The sequence below is a fragment of the Lithobates pipiens genome, unplaced genomic scaffold (assembly GCF_037356315.1).
Source record: "Lithobates pipiens isolate NorthernLeopardFrog02 unplaced genomic scaffold, aLitPip1_a1.2 Scaffold_18, whole genome shotgun sequence".
In the NCBI taxonomy this organism is placed as follows: Eukaryota; Metazoa; Chordata; class Amphibia; order Anura; family Ranidae; genus Lithobates; species Lithobates pipiens.
Window position 1 is genome coordinate 412,054,754 of NW_027507758.1, and position 21,998 is coordinate 412,076,751.

At 38.7% G+C, this 21,998-nt stretch overlaps 1 protein-coding gene and 1 non-coding gene across 5 annotated transcripts in view; both read right to left on the reverse strand.

Moving 5' to 3' along the window:
- Positions 1–21,998, reverse strand: part of NLGN1 (neuroligin 1) — a 965,616-nt gene that overhangs the window by 431,506 nt on the left and 512,112 nt on the right. The window lies entirely within an intron of this gene.
- On the reverse strand, positions 20,477–20,673 carry LOC143990621 (U2 spliceosomal RNA). Its single transcript, XR_013277395.1, has one exon. It is a non-coding gene; the product is annotated as a U2 spliceosomal RNA (small nuclear RNA).

Consider the following 21,998-nt stretch of genomic DNA (forward strand, 5'->3'; position numbering starts at 1 on the left):
CTACACTGACTGCACTATATACTCTCCACTGTATTATATATACTACACTGTTCTACGAATAAACAGTTGGTGCTCGAGTCAAACTTTTGACTCGACAATCGGGACCATCCTTGGTGTAGTTTCGAGGATATACACTGTCCAAAAAACTCAAAAGTCATAAGTTTATTAATGAATTTAATTTCCTAATTTCTCCTAGTAATATCAGGACTGGTGTAGCTGTCAGAGAAAATTACACAGAGGCATATTTATTAAGAAGGTAATCTAACATTCACCAAACATGCACTACACGTGAATGTTCCTGGTGATTGTGTTTTAAATGACAGGGATCGATACACTACCAGGGAATGTTTAAAATTTACATTCACTACTTTATAAATATGCCCCTTGGTGCATTATTTTCTTTAAGCCCTCATTTAGCCAAAACTATTTTTTTTGGTGTTTGGTGGGAGATTATCTGTCATCTCTTGTCTGGTGTCATAATAAAAACATGACAGTGGTTCTAAGCTTTCCTTACTCTTTCTGAAAATTCAAAAAATAATGTATATTGTTCTATTGCATTTTTTATCAACAGCAAAAAGTCTCTACACCTTGTTACTGTAGTAAAATTAATGGATTTCTCTGGGTAGAGCAAATTGCCACGTGCCAAATGTAGTGCAATCTTTCATGGTATTCTGTATAATAATCTAGGCTATATCTGTAATATATGTTTGGCAATACACATATGCTTCTCTTGGGTATCATGAATCTCTGTATAATCAATAAGGTTCCTTGCCTTCACTATGCAGCGGCTGATAAATGGGATTATCCTGACATTTAACCTCTAATCTAATCTATAGAGAACTAAAGGTAGTTTTTTTTTTTCTTCTGCAAAACACTTTTACCAGTCTGGCATATGTATAAAACTGTGTGTGCAAAGTTCTAATATACAAAGGACAAGATGAGACAATTCTAAATTTGGAAAGTTAATCGAGTCAAGAAATTGTGGTGGTTGGCCTTATTTTATGAATCACATAATGCACTTATTGTGATATGTTTGAATTATGAGTAATTTCTACATCATGATGGATATATTTTAGCACACCCTACATTTAAATTCATAAGCTAATATTCAGGCTGCCAAAAATGTCATTTATCAGGTTGCTTTTTACAAACTGTTTCTGAAAGCAAGGAATCTTATCTGTCATTGTTAATTAAACCTCCACTTTGTCAATACATGATAATCCCTTTGTTTGAGCTGGAAACATTATTTTCTCAACCCTACAGAAAATATGCAATTGCAGAGCTTGTCTGATTTAGGAAATTGTGAACTCATTTTCAAAAGCTTCCAACAATTCAGATAATCTAAGAACAATAACATACCAACACATACACTGCTGCCCAATGGTATTAATTCTAACTAAACAACATTTTTACAGAAAGGACAGGTATTTACTGGGCTCATGTGGGTTGAGGCATTTTGGGACAAATGTTCAAGCAGACATATATGCCCTGTACACACTGTCGGACTTTCCGATGGAAAATGTGCGATCGGATCGTGTTGTCGGAAAATCCGATCATGTGTGGGCTCCATCTGACTTTTTCCGTCAGAGTTTCCGCCACATAAAGTTTGAGAGCCGGATCTAAAATTTTCTGATCGTTTGTAGACAATTCCGACGGACAAAGTGCCACACATGCTCAGAATAAATTATGAGATGAAAGCTACTGGCCTCTTTATAGTCCTGTCGTACGTGGTTTATGTGACCTCGTTCTGAACGATCAGATTTCCTGACAATTTTGTGCGACCGTGTGTATGCAAGACAAGTTTGGGCCAAAAGCCATCGGAAGAAATCCTACGGATTTTGTCGTTGGAATGTCCGACCGTGTGTACAGTGCAATAAACTAAAAATAAAATCCCTATTGCTGTATGAAATATGGATGATCTTGCCTTTTTTAGCAAGTTAGGATGGAGGAAGATTTGTACAGCACCAAATTTCTGAGGCCAGATATGTTCCTGTCATAACAACTTTAGATCTGAGAATCATCATTGCCTGGTTTAGGGTAGGTACAGGCAAAGTGCACATTCAGTGTGTTTAGTCAGTGATGTATCTTACATCACTGAAGAGGTGTGTACCATAGTCCCTAGCAGACCCACAAGTGAGACATGAAAATTGATATGATGTCTCCTAACTGGAAGTCAGTATTTCCAGGATCTAGGGCCCTGTGGTAACAATAAGGTAGGCCTAACGATTCCACTAGTAAAAATAAATTAAGTACAACAATTTACATTGCTGCTACCTTTGGGAATGTGTTTTGGAATTTTGCTTGGTTTCGCTTTAAAGTATTTTGGTCCAGCCCCATGGACCATACCAATATGAAACCTAATTAATGGACAAGAAACCAGTAAATTCACGGAGGCATAAAGTGATTTAAAAACTGCTACTTTAATTTTGTACAAATGTACTACCACACTCAAGTTTAGCTATTAGCACTCATTATCAAGAGATTCAGTGCCTAAGTAAGGGAATGGAGAAGGGGTAATAAGCAAGTCTAGAAGAGTTATTTTTTCAGAGAAAGAGAATTGCGATGCAAAAATCAGTGAATGGTGCAGCCTGCAACCACTTCCCAACCGGCGCACACCGATGTATGTCGGCAGAATGGCACGGGCAGGCAAATGGGCGTACCTGCAGCCCTGCCATCGTGAGCGCAATGCCGGCAGCACGCTCACGTGCCGGTCGGGACCCCCGTGAGTCCGGTCGTGGGTCACGCGGACTCGATTGCCGCGTGCATACCCGCGATCATCTCATGGGGCGGCTGAACTAGGAGATGCCATTGTAAACAGCATCTCCCAGTTCTGCCTAGCAACCAGTGACGCTGATCTCTGCTCCATATGATTGGAGCAGAGATCAGTGTTCACTAAAAGAAAGCCCAGCCCCCAACAGTTAGTAACACGCCCCTAGGAACACTTAACCCCTACACTGCCACCCACTGGTTAACCCCTTCACTGCCAGTGTCATTTACACAGAAATCACTGCATTTGTATAGCAGTGATTGCTGTATAAATGACAATGGTCCCAAAAATGTGTCAAAAATGTCTGATGTGTCCGCCATAATGTCACAGTCACAATAACTTACAATAAATTACTAGTAAAAAAAAATATTAATAAAAATGCCATAAAACTATCCCCTATTTTGTAAACCCTATAACTTTTGCGCAAACCAATCAATAATTGCTTATTGCGTTTTTTTTTACCAAAAATATGTAGAAGAATACGTATCAGCCTAAACTGAGGGAAAAAAACTTTTTTATATATATTTTTGGAGGATATTTATTATAACAAAAAGTAAAAAATAATGCGTTTATTTCAAAATTGTCGCTCTCTTTTTGTTTATAGCGCAAAAAATAAAAATCGCAGGGGTGATCAAATACCACCAAAAGAAAGCTCTATTTGTGGAAAAAAAGAATGTCAATTTTGTTTGGAAGCTACACCGCACGACCGCGCAATTGTCAGTTAAAGCGACGCAGTGCCGAATCGCAAAAATTGGTCTGGTCTTAAGCCAGCAAAATGGTCCGGGGGTGAAGTGGTTAACCAAAAATCAATCCTAAAAATATTGTACCTCAACATTTATTGCCTCATCCCATCAGTGTGTTAAAAGGCTATATTGATTATGCAGGCCTTAATTCCTCTAGCTCACAATTTTATCTTCTGACCTGAATGATACTGAATATCTTTGGAAGACTTATCTAAATCGGAAAAGTAGTCTGCCAACTACCTAAAATCTCTGCCACCCTAAGGTGGATGACCATGACATTAAAGAAGCAACATTTCCATGTATTTCTTGCACAACTTATATTATATATAAATCCACTTACAGAAACTTCATAGAAGCTTTGACATCTTAAAATATATATTTTTTATATTTTTAAATCTGAAGTTTTCATTAAAGAGATGTAGTATCACTTCAACACATTAGGGGGGATTTATTAAAACTGGAGCACACACAATCTGGTGTAACTGTGCATGCTCTGTTCTTGTCTTTGTATTTGTTTTCCTGCTTGTCCATCCATCACATAAGAGACTTTATTTATTGGATATTATACATGACCACTTTTGCACAAATTATAGAGATTCCCTTATTGTTGTCAGCATCAGACAGTCCACCCTGGGAAATGCCATATAGCCATTGCTGGTAAGGAGTAGACAGGCCTGCATGGCTGCAATGAGGCTGCAAGGGATCAGCAACACTGAGATGCAAAAAAGGTACAAACAGTATTTTATTACAAAAAAATGTATTATTTATGATAGACAAAGCTTGGGAAAGCTTAATCTGAAGTCACAAACAATTTGAAAATGTGCCTAATTATTTAAGGCATTTGTGCGTCTTTTTTGAACATGTGTGACCACCCTTGGGTTGGAAAGTTGGATAGTTGGTGCATATTTCCTCTCTTAAACAACACACTTTTGCATTTTTTTTTTAACATGTCACAATGCTGCCACTTCTGTGAGTTCTATGCTGATCAATTGGATTGTTGCAGTAGTATTAGGCTGTTTTTGGGCAATTTAAGAGCAGAAAAAATGCCCCATAAAATGGCCTGTCGGCCACCAGGGGAGAGAAACCCTTACAAACCTATAGTCACCAAAAGCACAACACAACTCAGATTTTAATAGTTCCTATATATTTTCAATATGTACGGCTTATTTTTATTATTTTTTTAGCATACCAGTAACAGTTAAAAAGGCTTGTGTTTTTCACCCACACACTAAATCTAGAAATTGCAGAAAGCATACAGCGACCAGGCATTTACTGAACTGTCACCAGCTCCAGCACTGATGAAAGCTACAAAAGACAGTAAAAAGATGCATAAGTAGGGCCAATTCACTTTTGCAGGAATTCTATGATGGTGGGGGCAGCCACAACAGCCAATAATTGTAAACATTGACTCACTAGTCTTTGCAGCAAAGTGAATGTAATTACAGCACGTGGCAGTAGAATCTTCCCATTATCTGCATCTAGACTGAAATGTGACAAGGAACACTTCTGTCTTTCTTCCATCTAAAGGAAAAAATGTTTTAACCACTATCAGAGCTAGCCAGGAGTGAATACATAAAAATATATTTATAATGCCACAAAATTACATCTGTGCTTCAGGGGATGCATTCTTCAGCTTCATGAGTGTCCCATCCTCATATAACCAGTTTATAGGTAAAACATATCAAAGTTTTAACACACATTATGAAGCACCATATAGGATGCCATCAAATATGTGGACAATGCCGACATAAATAGCTAAGGTTACACTACTATGACCTGTCAAGTGTACCTAAGTCTTTCATTGCCTAGGTAGAAGATAGATGCTGGAAGTTGGATGTAATCAGTCTGTTGCAGACTGGAGGAAGCATTTTTTCAGTGTCCCTTCTCCGAGTGATCATTACTGGAAATGCTGTAAGGCAGTAACTTTCTGACAAGTAACAGACTGAAAGGCAGCAGCGAGGTAACTGATTTCCATGATCCAGTCTGTCTGCACACAGTCAAAGGGTGTCATGTAGAAACCAGGATTTACATGACTTTATCATCCCTGAATGAGCATTTAGTCCAGGAAGAAGATGCTGACCCTGGATGCCTTCGAGAGGGAAAGAAAGCTGACACTGTCCATAGAAGTATTAAAATCTCTTTGAAAAATCCTATTGCTATTCTAGGGGGCCTCCCAGCTGCTGTGTAGCCACACTGGGATCCTCTATGACCTCTTGGCTTTAGCTCTGCATGCTGAACAGCGGAGAGGTCATGTCTCTACTGAGTTTCCTCTTACCATGTCATTATGCTCCTATATTTGCATATTTGCATTTGCACTGAACAGAACCATGTGATCCCTTCCAGTAATTTTCTGTGTTCTCCTTTATTTATTGATAACTACATTTATAATACATGAAACAAAAGGCTGATAAAAGAGTAGGAGAAAGTGAAGACTGAGTGGAAGAAGAGAAACTGGCATTCCAAGGTTTTAGTTACTCATAGAACTCATAGAACAACCTCCATCTGAAGTGTGAGAGTTCTTTCTTAATAATATATGCACACTGCGCTCATGAAAAACACCTGTTTGTGCTGCCACTTAATATTCAATAAACATGCAAATGAGGTGAAACAAATGTCAATGTAAAAAAGAGACAAATAATTCCACAGTAGTGCACTAAATTAATCTACAAATCTACCAAATATTAGCATTGTCAAAAGATCAACATAAAACACCCATACATAATGAAAAGTGTCCATATGGCACATCCAAAAAATATATAAAAGCTCCAACATATGCAAATCAATATGGTAATACAGTCCAACTTAAAGTGATGAAAAGATAGTGAAACAAAATCTTTTGGATCCACCGAAATCCTTCACCAAAGTGATGTATGCCAATTCCATTCCCTTAAAAATAAAACCCACCAGAGGCTGTTGTCATTCACTCTCGTGTCTGGCAATTATTGCCTTATTATTTTTTATTGAAGAGCCACTTATACACGCCAATCTCCATCCAGATCAATAAAGACACTCTCCACATGTAGGGATAGAAATTGAGACAGAGCCTCCAATAGTGTAAAAACACGTTAAGGTAATCGGTTTATTAAAAGTAAAGTAGCTTACATCATAAAAGATTAAAATTCCAAACATGTTGCGATCTCCTCATAGCTTCCTTGAATTTTAAAAGGCGATTTTTAATCTTTTATGATGTAAGTTACTTTGCTTTTAATAAGCCGATTACCTTACCGTGTTTTTACACTATTGGAGGCTCTGTCTCAATTTCTATCCCCACATGTGGAGAATGTCTTTATAAATCCAGAGGGGCCCCTCCATCCCACCGTGATCCGGTGCCCTCTGCTGCTTACCGGAGCCGTCGGCTGCTGCGGAGGCGATTGGATCCTTCCTGTGGCTGTGCATGGAGACAAGTGAAGGAAAGATGGCCCGCACACGTCTCCATGGCACTTCAGGGAGGAAGCAATTGATGCCAAAATGTCCCTTCCGTCCATAGCTCTTAATGAGCACAGGGATGGTGGGAACCCCTCATAATGATAAATTCAACATATCGAACTTTCGTTATTTTTACGAAAAGTTAATGAAACTGTCAAAAACCCAGGAAGTCAGCACAACACAGGGATAGTGGGAGCCCCTCATAATGATAAATTCATCATAATGAAAATGCATAATTGTTCCGAAAAGTTAATGAACCTAAAAGTTAAAACCCCAAGAAGTCAGCGCAGGGATAGTGGGAACCCTATGGGAATTTCTATGCTTACGAAATTTCATATGAAATATGAAATTCCGTTAACATATTTCGGAATTTTGGATCCAAATTAACAGAAACATGACTGGTGTTTTGTTCACCAATCAGAGGAAGTCTGAAATTTATTTTTTTCATACGGAAGGAAACTAAACAAATTTTTTGACGGTGCCCGTGTCTAATGTGTATAAGCAGCTCTTCAATAACATCTAATAAGTTGATATTTGGCAGACACGAGAGTGAATGGAAACTGCATATGGTGAGCTTTATTCTTAAAGGAGTGGAATTGGCACATATCCCTTTCTTAATAATGTTACTCTTGCCTAAAAATTGGGAATACGGGAATGTCTTCTATTTTCACATTGATCCTGAATTGATGTAGGAATCAGATGAGTGTGTGTTGTAAGTTGGACTTCCTTCAGTGACTCCGTCTGAATAGGGCTACATTTTCCCAGTGTGTGAAATGCAGTAATATTTCTCTTAAAGGAAAGTAGAGATGAGAATGTTGAAGCAAATAGGGAAAGACGAAAAAAAGGAAAAGGGGAAGAGGACGGGGTGCTGGAAAGTGAGACAGGGAAGGGCAAAGAAAGATAAGATAAAGAAGTAGGGTAAAATAGGAGAGACATAGGACAAAAGGAGATGGGGAAAGAAGAAGAAAAAAAGGAAAAGGAGTGCAGGGGAAGAGGGTGGGAGTGTTTGAAAGTGAAGTGTGGGAGAGGTAAGGGGGTAGATGAATGAATCTACCTTATTTAATTCCCAGTTACTAGTATGAATACAAAAAAATGTTTTAACAAAGAACATCTTGTAAAGAGTAATTACATCCCTTCCCTCATATGGTGGCACTTTTTCACCTCCCGCTAAAGCTAATGAACAGACAAGGAAAGATGGCATCTAGATAACATGAAATATAAACAATGCATAAGGTAACACAGATTTGTAGGTATGCAAGCATGAACAATTCGTAACTTGAAAATTCAGTGTGTTTGAATTAAAAAATATTTTTTAGTTTGGCTTGAAGCCACTGAAAAAGGTCACCAGCTTCAGCCTCCATGATTCTTTACGCATAGGTCTTCTTTAAGCCCCCTCAGCAATTTTTTTTATTCTTTCCAAAGAAAAAATAACCTCACTAGGCATCCCCAACATATTTCTTACTTAATAGTGTTATATATATATATATATATATATATATATATATATAATATAATATATTTTGTGCTCTTGGTGTTTCACTACTGAAAATATCAGATGCTAGTTTAGGTGAAAACATATGCCTTTGTAAGAGCTCAAATGCGTAGGTGTCTTCCTATCAACACTGTAATCACCAAATCCTTCAGCCAAGGTCACTGCTTGATGTAGTCTATTTCCTTTATATCAACAAATACTCCTTGTGTTTATGGATTTGCAAGTCCCTCTGATAATCCTCCCCAATGCACTGTTTTCTTGGAAATATACCCATGTAAGTGGCATTTTATTAACTCTGGATAAATATTTGAAAACAAGTCAAACGGAGGAATCTGGCATATTGTCCAGTTTCCCAGCTGTCACCTCAGCTTTTACAAGGATTGCACGAGCCATGCCAAGTCCAGGTCCCAATACATATTCTGAAACTGAACCTTATGTTGGTAAGGCAGATCAAAGGATTATTTATTTCAAATATTCAGCAAAGGCAACATATTAGTACATTATTGTGCAAACTATTGCAGGTGGCACACAGCCAATACTTTGCATAGTGTTGAATTTTAGATGGCATATTCAAATCAAAATGTAAACATTCCTGATTAAGAAAAGGAAATTAAAATATTATTGAATCACTAGGTTGCAGCATCAGGACAAATCGAGGTATATGAAGAGGAAGAGTTGAAAGCATTCCCTTTGATAAATATTTCAATATTCTCTTAAAGGTTTGTACATATTCTGTACAGAACATCACATCCAAATTCTGCTTTCAAACGCATAACCAGAACAAAGTAACATGCATTTCTATAAGAAATCTAGAATTAAAGCCCTCTGAAAATGTATATCTGTGCTGTGTTATTGATCCAAAATTAAGGGCTTCATTCCAGACCTAAAGCTAAAAAATCCAGGCAGATATAATAAACACCACATAATCAATATATGCATTCACTAGAAAAGAATTAAAGGTCGATTTCCACATAGGTAGGTAGAAGCAGGTGCCTGAATCTCTCTTGCTATCAGCCTCCTATAATCCAGCCACATTCTAGGAGAAGAAAAGTCAGCTCTGTAAGTAAATCAGGCTACTGTTTTGTACATCAGAAGGATCGGAAGTGGTATGACCTCATCAGTGTCCCTCTATTTTTTTTTTTATGTCTAGTAATAGACTAAGGTATGTCCTAGAGCTTAACAGTATAATAGTCTGCAGCAAGGTCGGGCCATTGTTGAAGTATCTGAATCACCCTGTCACCTATGCACATAGTCCAGTTTTCTTTGCCACTGCCCATCATGATTTCTGTTGTGCCTCTGCTGGTCCTCACACCAGCACTTATTGTTATTCCATCTATGCTTCCTGCTTCTCTGATACACCTTCATCCCTGCCTCAATTGGCTGGGGTTTATGGTTTCCCTGGCAATGTGACCACAAGTTTGTTCCTCCTTCCTTGCCTCCAATTAGTCCCCTCTCAAATGGTGCCTGAGTCGAATACCACTACCTGCACCTGGTGCCTGTCATAAGTTTTTTGTGCCTCACTAGCTGCTATTGTTGCACACTGAATCCTGGCCACCTGTTTATTAAGTCCTGGGGGCAATCAAGTACCGGTAGGCCTGCATGTCCTAAGGAAACAAGGGTTCTTATAGATGAAGGCACACTTGCCAGCTATATTCACTGACCACTTATACAGAAGTGAGCTTGACAGTAAGCCAGTTAATGCCTACACCTGATATGTAGCTGTGAGGGACGTGACAATACATTAAGCTTTCTGAGTGTGAAACACAAAAAGACATCTACAGTGGTTCTGTGTTGGGATTACCACTTCTGCATTAAAAAAGTTGGGCCTGAATTGAATAGAGATTTTAAGAATGCAGTCAAACCTGTGTGGCTTGGACTAGGTCAGTATAGCAAAACCTAGATGAAATCCAAAACTTTTGCAATATTACATTACAGTGATATACTGCATATTGATCAGATGCAGATAAAATCTCAGGTTAGAAAAACAATGGCAATTCTACATGATGCACAGTGATTTTGTACTAATTGTCTTCCAGTTAGGGTTTACATTTACGTTAACCGCTTGTTGACCAGCCGCCGTAGTTGTACTGCGGCAGAATGACACAGGCAGGCAAATCGCCATTATGTTATGTCGGTTCCTAAGGTGGCCACTAGGGGTGCATGTGTCGCTGCTCCCCCAAAGTCAATGCGAGTGCTGATTGAGACCGCTGGGCTCCCGCAATCACACACAGTTTTCGATTCTCTGTGGGGATAAGTGACAGATCGTCTGTTCATACAGAGTATGAACAGTGATCTGTCATCTCTCCTAGTGAGTCCCCTCCCCTTCATTTAGAGCACACATTAGGGAACACAATTAACCCCTTGATTGCCCCCTAGTGTTAACCCCTTCACTGCCAGTGACATTTTTACGGTAATCAATACATTTTTATAGCACCGATCGCTGTATTCATGCCAATGGTCCCAAAAATGTGTCAACATTTTCTGATGTGTCCGCCATAATGTTGCAGTCATGATAAAAATCGCAGATTGCCGCCATTACTAGTGAAAAAAAAAGAATAATAAAAATAGCCCCTATTTTGTAGACACTATAACTTTTGCGCAAACCAATCAATATACGCTTATTGCGTGTTTTTTTACCAAAAATATGTAGAAGAATACATATCGGCCTAAACTGAGAAAAAATGGGGATATTTATTATAGCAAAAAGTACAAAATATTGTGTTTTTTTTTTTCAAAATTGTCGCTCTTTTGTTTATAGTGCAAAAAATAAAAAACGCAGAGATGATCACATACCACCAAACGAAAGCTCTATTTGTGGAAAAAAAGGACTTTTTGGTTTGGGTACAACATTGCATGACCACACAATTTTCAGTTAAAGCGATGCAGTACCGAATCGCAAAAGGTGCTCTGGTCAGGAAGGGGGTAAAACCTTCCGGGGCTGAAGCAGTTAACAGACCCTGTCATCTACTTAAAAAATTCAAAGAAAACCACAGTAATTTTTTATTTTTTTTACTTGCAACATGCTTTTTCAGCAAGAGTCAATTTCCAAGCACAGCCCCTTCCCTCTTTCTATTACAAAGCCCCCTTCTGTTGTGGGAGTGACTCATTACTGTCTGTGCTGTGGCCCAGCTACTCTGCCCTTCCCTTGACTCCCCTAAATATTCTTTAGTGTAGCAGCTAGTGGAGGAGTGAATGGAATACTATAGAGTGTCACTTGAGCTATGAGTTTCCCGTTTGAATCTTCCCATTGTCCATCAAGTCCTATTGGCCATCTCTTATGGTTGCAAAACAAAAATAGACCACCTATAATGTGCCCTATACTCTCTTTTTCTTTAAGTTTATGGGATAGGTTGAGCAAGACTTATAAATGTATTTCTCCCCATTAGCTCCTTTAATAGGTAACCCTTCATTCATCCCAGGTCTAAATCCACAAGCATTTTCTTGGTGGACAAATAAAGGTTTTTTACGAATTGCCGATTTTTATGATCATAAGGGTGTTTTAACAATAAATAGGCTTTGGGAAAAATGTCAATTTCCTGATTCTGAAATACAAATTTCAGATTATATGCAATCGTTACAACATTAATTTAACTTGACTTCTTCCACTCCAATGACATGTTTATGTTCCTCTTTTGATAAACTTTCTGGTCACATATCAAAAGTGTATTCTATTTTAGTGAAAAATTATCTTATATGCATAAGTGGGAAAAAGATCTCAATGAAAATATTTTGACTGATAAATGGTTCAAGATGGCGCAATCTGCCTCTAAATCCTTTCTTAATACTAACCTAATAGAGGCTAATTATAAAGTGTTGCTTAGGTGGTATATGGTTCCAGTTAGATTAGCAAAATATATCCCTGAAGCATCATTATTATGTTTCAGAGAATGTGGAAAGGATGGCACCATGTTCCATATTTGGTGGACGTGTCCTATAATGAAAAAAATGTTGGCTGTACATTTACGATTTAATGTATTCCTTAACTGATATTTCTTTATTGAAATCTCCTAAACAAGCATTATTAGGATACCCTATTGAACATTCCTGGAAACATATAAAAAAGCATATAGCATTCATTTTTACTGCTGCTAGAATTGTAATGTCCAAATCTTGGAAATCTCCCTCTGTTCCCATTCAGTTAGTTAAAAATAAATTGTCATTTATAATGGTCAATGAACTTCTTCTACAGCAATTCTACTGGATAAACAAAGTTCTTTTGATGAAACATGGAAACCTTGGATAGAGTATTTATCAAATTGTTTGTGAATCAATATTATATTGCTTGTATACAATGTACTCTTCCTTCTCCCTCCCCTTTTTATATATTTTTTTATTCCTTTAATTTTGTTATACAGTATTTCTCAAATTTATATTGTAATGGCCACTTAGTTATGCTTTATATGTACGATATTTGCAAATATTTTGACCATTATTAACAATATTATATTTCCTTGACTGTAATTCTTAATTTCTATATGAAATATCAAAAAATAAAAATTATTGAAATTGAGTTTCCAGCAGTCTCAGGCTTTTCAGATGTCTTCTACAAAAAAAAGCTTTTACAGCTAAATAACATAAAGTATGTTAATTGCACAAATATTCATAATTTACAATCCAATTATATGTTCTTATCAAAGATCAGTACACGTAACGTCCAAAGCATTTAATCATGTGTATTTCAATCATGTTTTTATACTTTTCTTGCATTCGGTACCATATCTATAATTAATTTCAACTGCAAATAAACATTTTGTAAAGCTGTTTGGCTAATTAGGGGATTTTATTAATACTCTCAATCAGGATTCCATGGAACTTTCCAGAGGTTGCTAGGAGTTTCTTGAGCTTTGCCTGATTGGCCTCTGATCTGATGGTGCCTGAATAGTTCTGGGGTCAAAGTAACTTGAAGGACCCAGCAGTATGACACCAATAATCTGCTTAGCTGTCTGTAAGGTCGGTCATACATGGTTCGAATCTCGACCGGTTCAGCAGGAACCGACAGATTCAAATCATTAATGGGCATACTTGATGTACCAAAAAAGATTAATCAACTCGTGTACAACCAGCCTTCTGTAGCTGCTAGCAATAATCACTGTCTTTTCCCAGTGGAAACGGCTTCCCCGCCAGGTCCTGTCACTGCCCCCCGATGGGAGAAGACAATTACTTGTTCCCTTGTCAACACAGTCAGCAAACTGTGGTTGCGTGAAAGAAATTTGCACCATGTATGGCCTGCCTAAGGGCTTGTTGATATTTGCAGCAACCAATACTGCCCCTCTGAAAATTGATCTGCAGTGGATATTCAGAAGGTAGTTTACAGGCAATTGGGAGGCAATATTTCATCTTCTCACAGACTATTTTCATCCTGAGGGGCCCACAACAACACACATAAAAATACACAGTTGCATGGTGGTTGTGATGCAGCCCCATTCACTACCAAACTCGATATGGGGTATAATTATTGTCCTCCCACAGCTGCTGCATTTGTAAAACCCTGTCCAGCCATTGCAACTTAAGGGAGTGTAGCTGAGGAGGTTTTCACCACAAACCAACCACCTATTTTACTGCCCCTGGCCATACATTTTAAAATTGTCTTATTATATTTTCTTAAGATTTACCTTATACAAATTAAAAGTGTTTAGATTTGTCCTCATATATTGTTTTGGTAAATCTAAAAGAAAATTGTACAATAGAGTTGTATAATGCATGGCATTCTGATCACCACTGTAAGGGGCATTCTGATCACCACTGTAAGGGACATTCTTTCCACTGACCAGCAATATAATGTGCATTTTTCCCACTGAAACCCGGTGATTTGGTTTCAGCAGGGGTTCCTAAGAAATAACTCATGGTTTCCTTGGGGGTAAAAAAAATTTGAGAAAAGCTAGTGTAGACAATTGATGGCTGAAGGAGTACAATGCAGCTAAGGGCCTTCCTTTGCTCTCCCTTCCTAAACTCATTCCCCTCCAGCCCCCTGGCACCTAAACATTTGAGGATAACATCCCTGAGTAATGCAATACAGCTTGATGTTATTGGAATAATGTAATGAATGGTTTCAGCTACAAGCAGCATTTCAAAATACATTAAACATATTTGTGCAAGTATACGTAGTTGTACTAAAGCGTGAGTTTTTCATATTTTGCATGGCATTCCACTTAACATTTTCAACTTTAGCATTCAAGACCTGGAACATATGCCTATGCTTAGCTACATTTTATTATACCATTTGTCAGTTTAGTTATATAAACAGTGTTCTGAATTTCCCTATTAAACTCCTGGGTGTATTTGACTAATTGTTGGTCAGTTCAATAATCAACAGAGGATGACTTCATGTTCTGCAATTTTCTCTTTGTACAGCTCTCTTAATGGCTGTGCAAAGGATCATTTGTCTACAGCCAAGTGATAAAAATGTACCTGAACAGAACATTACAGGCTGCACCTTTCCAACTTAAATGTTTTGCAAGAATTAGCAATTACTGTTATGTTAACATGGCAACAGAGACAGAAGGACCCAAGGCCCATCAATATTGAAATATTAAGAGCCGTACTTTCCCCAGCTGTTACAATGACAGGTTAAAATGCAATAGGACAATATGTATGTAATTTAAGCGAACAATACATTCACTGCTTCTAATTGCTCTCAGGATTTGAATTGGTAAAGCTATAAGATGTTCAACAAAAGACTCCGTACAGGTAGGACTCTAAAACTTAATTATTACAAAGCGAAGCATTCTTTTTGAATAAAAGATAGCTATGAGCAATAAAGACGGTGCCATTATCAATTAGTCTTCTGCACACATAATTAGACTTGCAGAGATAAAAAAAGCCTGTAAATTTAATGGCAAATCCCATATTTTTTTGCCCGAATTTAATTCTCTGTACAAATTATGCTAAAAGATCTCATCAGGATCAATGCCAGGTAAGCGGTCTGTTTTCTCTGTTTACTATGGGTTTTACAGCTCACAAGCAAAAACATGTCTGAATAAGAAAGAATGGTTTTGTAGCAGTCCACTTTATTATAAATGTATATCCATCAGTCATTCTATAAGTGGTTTCAGCTTGCTAAGCTAAATTTATAGTTCACTTATTGCTAAACTCAAGACAGATATAAAGATTACACATTAATGCAACTCTGCAATTAATCTTTAAATGTATTTTTTTATATGAGCAGTATAAGTATCTTAATTTGAATTGGTAACAGCCTCTTGCAATTGCGTTTACAATAGAGCTAACAGAAGGGGAGGTACAAGAAGGAACAACAAAATAGGTGTATTGCAGTGCAAACAGCATTCTGATAGGAGATGTAAGCAAAGTGACAGAGAGATGAGCTCATCAATGTGCTGCTTACGTATCATTTACAATTGAGCTTATAAAAGGGCCAGTTTTACTGGCAATCAGATATTCCCTGGATCAACTTTACCAATAAAATATTAGTAACCAGCTCTTGAGGCAGTCTGTTCCACAATTACACAGCTCTTAGCCCTTGTACACACGGTTGGACATTCTGCCAACCAAATCCATTGGATTTTGTCCGACGGATTGTGTCCGAAACTGTTGCATACACACGATCGGACCAAGTTGTCGGAAAAATCCGATCGTTCAGAACGTGATGACGTTATTTCGTTACGACGGGACTACGTTCACACTAGTAGCCAATAGCTTTGGTGTAGGAATTTGATCTGAGCATGCGTGGCACTTTGTCCGATCAAAATTCTCTACACATGATCGGAGTATGTCCGATCGGACCAGTTTGTCGGAAAATATTTCCAAGAAGTTGGAAAATTGGGTCCGACGGATATTCCGATGGAAACAGTCCGATGCATACCACACACAGTCGGATTATCCGACAAAACGGTCCGATAGGACACATTCCGTCGGAATCTCCGACCGTGTGTACAAGGGCTAACTGTGAAGAAGCCTGTCTGTATTTGGAGATTAAATCTCTTTTCCTGCTAACATAAAGAGTGACCCCTTGTCCTCAGTGTTGAGTTATTCACCTTAAGATCATCACAAGGTTCTCTATATGTACACTTATGTATTTATACGTGTTGATCGTATCCTGCCTTAATCTCCTCTTCTCAAGAGAGAACAAATTCAGTTCCTCTAATCTTCCCTCATAGCTGAGCTCCTCCATGCCTCTTATCAGTTTGGTTGCTCTTCTCTGCACTTTCCCAATATCCTGTTTGTGATCTGGTGCCCAAAACTGAACTGCATATTCCAGATGGGACCTTTCACAGATTTGTTCAAGGGAAAAAATATATCTCTCTCCAGAGCCCTTTCACACTGAAGCTGTGTTCCAGCATTTTAGTGCTAAAAAATAGCACCTGTGCAATGAGTGCTTTCACACACAGGTGGTGCGCTTGCAGGACGTTGGGAAAAACCCTGCATGCAGCATCTTTGGGGCAGCTTGGGAGTGCTATAAATAGCTCTCCCAAAATGCCCTTGCCCATTGAAATGAATGGGCAGAGCTCCCAAAGCGCCTTAAAAGTGCCGCAAAACTGGACATTTTTCCTTTTTTTTTTTTTAAATCCACCCCTCTAGCACCTGAAAAGTGCTGATAAAATGCCGCTAAAGCACTGCAAAACTGGCCAGCACTTTAGTGCTGTTTTAGCAGCGCTTCAGTGTGAAAGGGGCTCTTATACAATAAAGGACTTTGCTTGCTTTGAAAATCCCTGCTTGGCATTGCATGCTGTTCTTAAGCTTATGATCTGCCACAGGGATATGCAGTTAGCGGACCTCCTGCTGTTGCAAAACTACAAGTCCCATCATGCCTCTACCTCTGGGTGTCATGCTTGTGGCTGTCAGATACCTCATAGGAATTGTAGTTCTGCAACAGCTGGAGGTCCGCTAATTGCATATCCCTGATCTACCAGAACACCCAGATCCTTTTCCACCATTGATTCCCCCAGTTGTACTCCCTCTAGTATGTACTGTATGATGCATGAATATTCTTAGCCCCCAAGTGCATAACTTTACATTTATCAACATTAAACCTAATTTTACACACGATTGTCCAATTAAACAGTGCATTGAGGTTGGCATGTAAGTTGGAGACATCATGTAAGGACGTTTTTCCACTGCACAGCTTGGGTGTTTATATATTATATTGGCTAGAAGATGACACCAAGTGCTTGATGCACCTAGGCACATTTTTGAAGCTGCTTTTCTCCTGCCAGAAGAAAAGCATTCATAAAAGCCCCAGTGTGCATGAAGCCTTACCATTCCAAGAATAACCATAAAGGGGCCGGTGCAACTGCAGCATAGATAGGGCAGATCCACTCCCCTGTGCTGTTTGTCAGAGCTGGATGGACACAAATGCAATCTTTTTGGCACATAAAACAGCTCCACCAAATGTATTTAATTTGTTTGTTTGCATGGGGGATTTAGACTAGTAGCTGCCCTAAGAATATATGTTCTATTTTAAGGAAAAATAGAAAGAAACTAAATTCAACATCTTGAGGAACATTTATTAACCACTACAATACAGGGCACTTTCACCCCCTTCCTTCCCAGCCCAATTTTCAGCTTTCAGCGCTCTCGCTCTTTCAGTGACAATTGCGTGGTCATGCTACACTGTACCCAAATGAAATTGTTATCATTTTTTTCGCACAAATAGAGCTTTATTTTGGTGTTATTTATTCACGACTCCGTTTTTTTTTTTTTTGCGATATAAGCGCAAAAATAGCGGAAATTTGGAAAAAAAACTATATTTTCTTTTTTCTATTTGAAAAGAAATCCAATAAAATCAAATTTTGTCATAAATTTAAGCCAAAATGTATTCTGCTACATGTTTTTGGTAAAAAAAATTCCGTTAAGTGTATAATAATTGGTTTGTGTGATCACGGACATATGTACGCAAATGATCATGTACATATGTGTGCAGGTGATCACGTACATATGTGTGCAGATAATCATTGGGACATGTGATTTTAGTGGGACATATGTGGGGGACATGTTTTTATTATTAGGGACATGTGTTTTTATTATTTGGGGACATGTATGTTTTGGGGACATGTGTGTTTTGGGGACATATGTGGGGACTGTGTTTGTACTGTGTGGTGTGTTGTGTGTGTACACTACACTGATGATCAGTGAGTAAAAAGCTGTAAAAAGCAGCCCATACTCACTGATCATCAGCCAGCTGCAGCGATCTGCTCTCTTCTCCTCAGCGGTGACTTCCGTGTGAGGAGAGGAGAGCCGATTGCCTAGCAACCGGTTGTTTGTTTACATCACATGACGGCCGTGATTGGACACGGCCGTCATGTGATCAGGAGGGCCAATCACAGAGCCCTCCTGCCGATCTGAGATGTGCCGTGTCCGGGTGACACGAGCACATCGGGATCGCGCCGCTGCGCGGGCGCGCGCGCGCGCGATCCCGCTGCTCCTGAATGACGTTCCCAAACGTCCTATCAGGAGCAGGCGGCTCCCACCCGGCCGTATATACGCATTGGCCGGGTGGGAAGTGGTTAAGCAGTAATTTATTAGGTAGTAATGAAATTAGATACAATATTGCCTACCTCTCAGCAGCTAAAGCTGGTCATACACTTGTAGAATTGTGATCATTAATTTTTTGTTTTCAGAATGTTTGTTTGGTTTTCCAGTCATTAGTGGAATCAAATTCGCATTTATTTTTGACCTCAGTGATGAGAAAATTAGAAAAATGGGAAGGATCAAAATATATATTTGAACAAACATATTTCTAACAATGTATGCGTTTTTTGTTCGAGAAAGTCCATTAATTTAAAAACTAAATGTTAAAAGCAAACTAAATTTTGAAGTACTTTCAAATGACATGTATCCAGTCATAGAATGTATTCATCAGAATTTCTACATAAATATTCGTACAAACGATCATTCCAAAATATGTATTGCCAGCCTAAGACAGCTTTGCACAAGTCGGCCACTAAGCTAACGTTGACCACTAAGACACATCTTCATCAAGAAGAAAACTGAAAACACAGAATTAAAAAGTGATCAAGGACAGGTTTAATATTGGTAGGGCACTACTTTGGAGCAGCTGAGAGAGGAACGTATGACTCAAGCAGCTATCTTATAAGAAATCTGTAAAACAATGTGTCTCATGTTCTTCTGTTATGTAGATTTTTTTGAAAGCCCATGGCGTGTTAAACACACATTTAAAAACTTTACCCGGTGCCAAAAAATGTGCACACACATAAAGAGTGAAACACAAAAAAGTGCAAGGGGTACACAAGCCCTCTGAAATCAGAGGGCCTTGCCCTGAATCCCCTGGGGCATTAGGCTCCTGACAGGGACAAGGGTACTTAAAACATGGTCCATCTGGCCGAAACCAGACAGACCCTTTCTCCGGAAGGTCTGCCAAAACAGACCCACCTAAGTACTAGGTAGGGCTCCCCTGAAGGGAGACCCCGTGAGAGAGGATGAACTAAGCCAGAAGGCCATGTCCACCCCCCCCCAAGACTTTCAGGGCAGGTCCAAGGACCTGCTACCCTACTCATCACATGTGGAAACAGTGTATCAGACATAAAAATACAAAAATGTGACAAACAAAGGTAATAAAAAGAAAGTGGGGGAGAAGGAAGTAGAGGAGAGTGAAAAGGTGGCTATACAATGGCCAGGAATATAAAATTCCTCTGGTCCCAGCCAAAAGGCCCAGCCCATGAGGCAGGTGTTAAAAAGTGTGTATATGGTGCAGTGAACGTGATGCCTCAAATCAAAGTCACCCTAACTCACAGTGATTTTTCGGCATCCCTGGACTGCCACTTCAGGGGCACATACACCATAGGCTTTCGGGACCAACCCTGACCAGCAGCCCAGACCACAGTAGCCCCCACTCCAGTCAGGAAGGCATGAAGTTCAGGGAGCTTGGTGAGAGCCCTTTACCATCAGGCATCACCGTCGTTCCCATCACTCCTTCCTAATTACATTCAGAGATACTAAGAGTTCCACCCCCGCAGCAAGAGAGGACCCGGTGTTCTCTCATGAAAAACTGTTCAGAGCTAGAAATACCTCAATCTAGGCCAGAAGGCCAGGGACCCGACTCTCTGGGGTTAGCCGCATGCAGCACCCATCCCCATCAGGAGCACCCTTCCAGATGGCTCGGACACAGCCCCGCTGACACCAACATGGATGCTCGGCACTGCCAAACCACCCCTCCAGGTCCAATGACACCATTGGATTTGCATGTGTCCTGTGAGTAACACAGCGCCTCCTCTGGAAACTGATAAGAAGAGATACTACACTTGATCTTAGCCAAAAGGCTGAGAAGCAATATGTACATACACTTAAATATGCAGACCACACATTGTGATATTAGTAGTTAGACTAAATTCCGTGGAACCAATCAAAGACCAGAGGTAACTCATAGAATGACAAATGATGAAAGTTCACTACAACATGTCTTTAATGATAATTTTAGTCCAATTTCTCTTACCAAAATCTAGCAAATGATATACCTCTACTTCAAAATAAGTCAGTGAAGCAGAAGAATATATAAAAAATCTTAAAGTAGTAGCTTCTGAATATTGATTCGGAAAAAGAAAATCAAATTTATCATTCAATTTACCTTACAAGGAACAAACCACATCCTTCCTGATCCCATTACAAGAGCTTAATGAATGCCCTGCATTAAGCAACCCAGTTAGTTCACCAAGTAAAGCTACAGTTATTATTCTTTATAAGTAAGTAATTCAATCAATGCTTAAATCCAATTAGTGAAGTAGCCCTCACTGCTTCTATTAGAAAGGCCTTCTGTAGACTGGATGGCTTAAGGCCTAATACAAATGGCCATTATATTGTAATATAATTGATGTTTTGCACCATTTTATTTTGCATATTATTAACACAGCTGTGGTCAATTGGCTCTAGTCTATAATACTAATCATTTCCTGATAGAAAATATGGCTAAATTGCAAAGGCCTGCATTCAAATAATGCATGTAAATGTTATTTCCTACCTGCTCTGTTTTACTTATGAAAAAGAAAGTTAAGCATAATCCTTTTTTTCCAATTAATTAGATTTTTTTTAAGGCAAGGTAATATGATTATAATGTTATATACAGTATTGTACATTTTGCTTTGTTATACTTTCTAAACTTTCAAAACATTAAAAACGAAAAGGACACTTTTTCATTTAGGTATTTAAAAACAATTATGCCCTTTTTGATATAGTAGAAATACCAGAATTTGCATTGTGTCATCTTCTTATAATTTCCCAGCAGAAGGATAGGCAGACAGGACAATATGAACTACCCCTCTGGCAGGCGCTACAAGTTAAACATTTTTTGGACACCTTAGGACCGGCTAAGGATTTTGATCGGCCACTTACTAAGTTTGAAAAGTACTGCGAGAATAAGGAGTCCCTCTCCCATATTATCTCCAGAATATATGCATTGCTAATTTCTCCTTTGGAGGATAATGACATAGTGAGTTTGGATAAATGGGAAAGAGATCTCGGACAAACTTTCACTCCGACTCAACGTCAGAAAATAATACACTTGACTTTGAAATCATCTAGGTGTGTTAAGATACAGGAACTAAATTATAAAGTACTAATGCGTTGGTATTATACTCCATCACGAATGCATACCTTTTTTCCA